Source organism: Parasteatoda tepidariorum, chromosome 5 (assembly GCF_043381705.1).
Source record: "Parasteatoda tepidariorum isolate YZ-2023 chromosome 5, CAS_Ptep_4.0, whole genome shotgun sequence".
Lineage (NCBI taxonomy): Eukaryota > Metazoa > Arthropoda > Arachnida > Araneae > Theridiidae > Parasteatoda > Parasteatoda tepidariorum.
Window position 1 is genome coordinate 41,223,234 of NC_092208.1, and position 6,559 is coordinate 41,229,792.

The following is a 6,559-nucleotide window of genomic DNA, read 5'->3' on the forward strand; positions in this document are numbered from 1 at the left end:
TTTATATATATATATATATATCTGTGTATAATTTTTTTATTTCATTTTTCAGAGACACGTGTACGCTAGTGTTCAACAGCTAAGCATAATTGTTGATATATGTCAAGTTGTGCTTAACTTGTACACGTCAGTGTACTGTACCAACCAAATAAAATTTAATAAATTTTTTTCAAAGAGCTCTCACTAAATTAATGTGTGTACTTATAACTAAAACATATGAAGTTTGTGTTTATTCAAGCACATCGAATTGTGTTAGTTATTTCTAGAATATAAGATTTTTTAACAATACGTAAAGTGATCCGCTTAATAGGTATGTACAATTATTTAAAATTAATAAATTAGTTTTTAATTGAAATAATACAACGATAAGGTTTTCATAAATATTATTTGAACGCAATGCTATCGCACCTTAATTGAAAACAACTAAAAAATAAAAATTATCATCCTATGACCCAATAAATTTAAGGCACAAGCAGGTGAAAAGATAATCTGGGAGTGAAATAAATAAGTTGAATGCCTCTGAGGTCAAAAAAATAGGGGATTGGCATAGAGTGCCTTACTTTCTAAATTAAAATAGGTCGTACAGGAATATACCGATCAAGTTTATATTTTTTCAGATTACACATTATATTATTTTCAAAATAATAATGAATTGTTTTATTTAAGTTCTAAAAGTATAAGTGAGATAAAATAAATAACATCTCTAAATTACTTTCCATTATAAATTTGCGAAAGATTATCTGAATCTTTTGTTTCAAATGCAGATTAATTTATTTCTTATTTTTTAAAGAAAAAAAAATATTTGGATTATTTTCTTTTTATTCCGGGTTTATATCGATAAATTCAAAGGGACTTATAAGATATGACATATGAAGTTTATTCGTAAATCAGCTCACTTACAATATCCAGACAAAAAGACGTCAGTTAGATTTTTAACTAATGCTTAAAAAATTGGTAGTTATTTATACAATACTATGTGTTGAGGAAAAACAAGCGTAGAAAATGTTAGTGAAGAAAAATTCTATGAAAAGAGGAAGGATTGATGAGAGACAAATTAAAAAAAGAAAAAAATGCTAAATTTTATAGTAATGGAATCCGAATTTTGATGATGTAAAGTACCCCTTAGATTATTTAATGCCTTTAAAAGATAAAAAAAATAGCTATAATAATAATAATAATAACTACAGTTGCAGTTATGCAAGAATTTTTATCTGAAATATTATTTCTTTCCTAAACTTATGTATGAATAAAATCTATGTAAATACGTAGATTGTATTTAAAAAACGTACATCGAGAAAATGCGTACGTATAAGTAACTAAAATGCTCTTATCAAGAAAATTCAAGATGTTTTAAATAAATGTTAAACACTAAATAACAAAAGTCTCTAGAAGAAAGGGAAAATATAGCAATGCTAACTTTTTTTTTATCGAAACAGGTTTATGATATTAAAAAACTTAGTGTCAGAAAAATTTATAAAAAATAATTACCACGAAATTCTGAAAAGTAAAATAAAGAAAAAGCGCCACTAAAGTTAAAAAAAAAAAAGTGCCTAAAATTAAAAAAAAGAAGAAAAATCCAAAAAGTGCAAAGATTATCAAATCATCACTTAATAATAAAATATCCATCACTATACAACTAGCACACTTTACACTAACAAACTATAAAAATTAAGGGGAAAAAAACATTAAAAAAAGGAACTTGCATTAAACGAATACACACTTTTATTGAATGAGGTTTGTTTATTGTAAAATGTTCAATGTGCTCACTTTTCTTTCTAAAAAAAAAAGAGGTAAAACTTATTTAAAACATTTTAAAACAATACAATTTTTGGAAACTATACATTAGTTATTTGAAGTTTTACTACATAATCAGTTGTGAACATTAGTAGCATTTAATAGCCCATTTGATTGAAATAATATCGTAAAAAATCAAAAATATTCGTAAAAATTTTGCTGTTTAACAGGCTGTAATAAGAGCATTCTGAATTCGAATTAAAATATTCACAGTTAGAGTATAAAATGATTTTTTACGCACAAAATCTTATGCATTTTTTGAACATTACTTATTTTCAAAAGCAGTCAGTTGAATCAAATACCGTTGTAAAAAACACTTACCATAAAATATCTTATAAGAACAAGAGAAGTTAAAATTATTGATAGAATGAATAAAGTATAGAGAAGAATGGAAAGTTTCTATAAAACTATAGAATGACGAAAACACTGTCGTTATAAGAATGAATTTAAGAAATATTAAATGAAATTTCAAAATGAAGAAATGTGCTTTTTGAAAGGAAAAAAAAGAGAATCAGACTACGGCCTTACAAATATTACCAAAAAACTCAAAACAAATGGCAAGATGATAATTAGCGTTTTTTCCGTAAGTGTTCATCTACTGAAAAATATGAAACAATAGGCGGGTGGAAGAAGATAATGAAGAAATAAAAAGATATTGGAATAAGTATCAAATAAAAAAAAAATAACAAATGAATATCCTTCTTTTATGTTATGAACTAATTCGTTTCAAGAAAAATATTATAACGATTTTATCATAATTATTGCAATATAAGTAAAGAATCCAACTTATAAGGCATAAGAAGGAAAAAAATAACAATACGGTAAGGCATTTTTATTCATTTGCTTTATTTAAAAAATGCATTATAAGAAAAAAATATTTGAATTTCTAATATTTCCAAATAGGTAATATAAAATGTTTCCTTATACTATTATGAAATGGATTTAAGATTCAGTTTCATTGTAATTTGAAGAAGCAATTATGTATTGATATGAAAATCGAATATAATGTAGTATAATTAAAATAAAAATTATAACATAATAAGAATTGAACTATAAAAAAAAATTAGAATAGTTATAGTTGTTGCTCCATTATTCATTCGAATAAGTTGTTTTCTAAAATAGATTTAATGTTTTCAATTAAAGAAAATAATATTATGTATATACATATATATATCTATATATTATTTCTTTTTGCTATTATAGTGCACTGTAAAAAAAAACCCGGATCAATTTACGGTATAAAGTACCGGCACTTAGCTGTATCATCCGCAAAATCCGTTTTACCGCAAAATCAGATTTTTTTTTTCTGTAACATTTTCCGGTAAAAATGGTTTTTACGGTTATTTGATCAACTTTTATCTGAAACTAAGCATTTCTACAGATGGTTGAGTTACATAAATCTGAAGAAGCTAGGAACGCTACCCTCGGAACTCGGGTTTTTATCCCGGGAATCCGTTCGAAGACGTGGGCTCAATCTATACTGAAGTGGGTAGTAAATATCATAAATTGATAACCACCAGCAGCTTTGTATTGAAAAACTTTTTTTTTTTGGGGGGGGGGGAGTTTCGATTTTAATTTTTCGATTTCTTTTGTTTACTTTTATTAAACAGGGTATTCGGTATGCAAATATGAAAGAAAAGAAAAAAAAAGAATGAAACGGACTTTTCAAATTTAACAAACCATTTTACATACGCTTTACGAACTGCAAAAAAGGAAGAAAAAAATCTTTTAAAATTTAAAAAAAGTTTTTTTGTACAAATATATTGCATACGAAAATGCAGAAAAATAGCTTTTTTTTTTTAATATTTTCTGAATATTTAGTTCCCGAAGAGACTAAAATATTTTCTCCAAATTATTTTCTTCGAAATTCCATGTTTTAAATATTTTTAGATTCATATTTTAAATAGATATCCTACTTTCTACGTCAGTATATCAATAAAGATTAATAGGTGCTAAATTCAGTAGGAAAAAAATAAAATGGTAAATAAAAAAGAAAGAAGTATTTTTTAAAAATTATTATTCGTATTTTTATCTCAGCATAATTTTTTTTAAAATTTAATATTAAACTGGTGAATCTCTGGTGGTAAATGGCCTAAAACATAAGAAGAAAGGGAAAATATATTTTTCGGATGTAATAAAATTTCGAATTTCCTATTTTTTCAATTCGAAACTGAGCAATCATTAGTTACTGAGTGGTTTGCCTATCGCAGGTTAATTGAAAAATTTAGCTCTTTACAATTTCGTCGTCTTTTTTCAATGCGCCCAGATAATTAAAAAAGTTTTCAGTATTTTCTGATCGGTGCGAAATTATTTTTAGGTTTATTACAATTAGCTTGTATGCCTTTAGACTAATGAGGAAATTTTCGAAGCAAACTCAGTCAGACTCAAATCACGCATGTTAATCGCAATAAATCTCCATGGGGCTATTACAATTAGCCTGCACTACTCTGAACTTATTGAAAATTATATGAAATAAATTAGGTTCATTATCAATGAATGATATATTTTCTACTTTGCTTAAAGGCAAGTGTACTTTTTGCAATTCGCCTAAGTTTGGACTGATTAGAAAATCCTGGAGATTTTTTTTCCAAGTAGCATGGTATGATAGAGATCCTTGCTAAGAGCCAGATTATACAATTAGCAGGCGACATAACAATTGGAAATATCGGAATAAATTGAAATTCTTTAAACTGCTTTTAGTTATACTCTAATGAATTAAAATGGTTTAAATAGCATGAGAGTGAGCTCATTAATAATCAGTAAGAAGAATAAAGTAACTGAACATTAAATTGATTTTAATAAAAAATGTACTGTAAAGTTGAATCCCTGTTCCCGAAATGCTAAAAACTTAGTTTTAAAGAATCGTGTTCTAAAAATTGACTGTACAGTGAGCAAAAAAATGGACCACCCTGAATAACTTTTGATCTAATTATCGGATCTTCACGTTCCCAATAAATTTTTTTAAAAAGGGTAAGAAATATTTATATCAAAATTCCGGTTTTTTGAGCAGTAGTTACTTAGTGTTATTTTGAGAAAAATGTGTTATTTTGTGTGCATGTCTTTTTAGAACAAATCATCAAATGAAACTGGTACTAATTTCAGTAATATACGCGATGAGTTTTTGAAAAATCATAAAACTACTTTAATTGCAGCTTAAATAAAAAATTTACAATTATTTATTTAAAATAATTTTTTTAAATCATTTATTTCATATTGTTTATTTAAAATTATTCATTTCTAATTATTTTTTTTAATTATTTATTTAAAACTATAATAACTTAAAACCTTAAATTAGTCTTAAAATAAATGAAAAATAAGATCAAAATACGCCAGAAGCAGTATCAATATTAAGTTTTGGAATACATTCTCGTTCGTTTGGTGGTTAAACACAAAACAACCGGCGTGTATGTACATTGAATAAGTCGTGGCTGAAAGTCCTCTTGTTGTTTCAGTGGAAGTTTGGAAAAAAAGAGTACCAGCTCAGGCACTGTTCACGTCGTCTGACCTGAGTCAAAATTACCTTGGCAATCCTACCATGGCAGTTAAAAGACAAAGTCTTAAAAATGAGGCTAGGTGCTTGGCCATAGTTGAGTGATGTGTATGTGTGTGGTATTTTGTGCATATATTAAATTAAACTACAGTATAGATATTTCTTTTAAACTTTTCTTTACTGTCGAATAGCCGTTCATACCATCAATTTCAACATGTGTACTTTTATTAAGTTTTTTTTAATTATTCCGAAAATTCCAAACCTCAAATTGTTTGTGGGAAAAAAGCAACAGAGTTACCGCAATCATTAGAACTTAAAAAAATTATTTTATAAAGCTTATTTCTTTAATCGTCATAAATAATTATTAAGAAAAATCAAATAAAAGATTAAAGAAAATTTATATTAAAGGAGTAAAAAAATAAAAGAGAGAAAAATATATTTTCCGATATCAAACGATTGATATTTAAATAAAAAGAGATTCAAGAAATATACATTAAGAGTGCGTTAAATACCATAGTTAAATTTTTTTAAAAACTATGAAAGACATAACATTCTATTCTTTATATTTAAGAATAAAAAATGATTCATTTAAATCAATTTCTAATACATATTTTAAATGTCATGTAAAATAAAAATCAGACGATAACGTGTACTTACTTGTTGTATGGATGAGTATAACGAGTAAGAGAAAACGATTTCTGGTCTGAGATTGAAGTGATCTGAAGAGTTTAAAAGGATGCGGGATCTTTGCTTCTGTTTATATTACGTACGACGTTTGATAAGGGTGGGGGAAAACACAAACTATGGATTAAGAGGCTCACGAATAGGATAGGTTGCCAGCATCTTGTTTTTACACAACGCGCTCGCCAAATTCGCCAAAATTTATATTTTGTTATTAAATCGAAGTCGACCTCTTTTTAGAATAATGGAAGCTAATTTAATAATAAACACAAAATTCAATTTCGTAAATTTATTAGTGTAATTTGTTATTATTTCTATTGCTTTGGAGATGAAATTAAATAATGGAGATATCAGTTGATTTTTACCAGAAACACAAGCCCCAAAACTTCTGAAATGTGTTTAAAAAAATTCAAAATAAAAATAATATTTTTAAAAACCACGTTTTTGTAGTGGAGAATAATAATTAAAAAAAAATTGAAAAGCGAAAAACGTGGGGCGCATGAAATACATAACAGTAATGTTATATTAGTGTGTGTATGTGTGCTCTTGAGAATATGTGTATGTATATCTGTAATTGTATCTGAATGTGGATGT

General features: G+C 26.4%; 1 protein-coding gene across 1 annotated transcript in view; it reads right to left on the bottom strand.

Annotated features, from left to right (window-relative positions):
- LOC107445421 (leukocyte elastase inhibitor) overlaps positions 1–6,090 on the bottom strand; it is a 19,285-nt gene extending 13,195 nt beyond the window's left edge. The window contains exon 1 of the mRNA XM_016059806.4: positions 5,942–6,090. The gene's annotated coding sequence lies outside the window, so the exon portion shown is untranslated. The remainder of the gene's footprint in view (positions 1–5,941) is intronic.
- Positions 6,091–6,559: the final 469 nt, after the last annotated feature.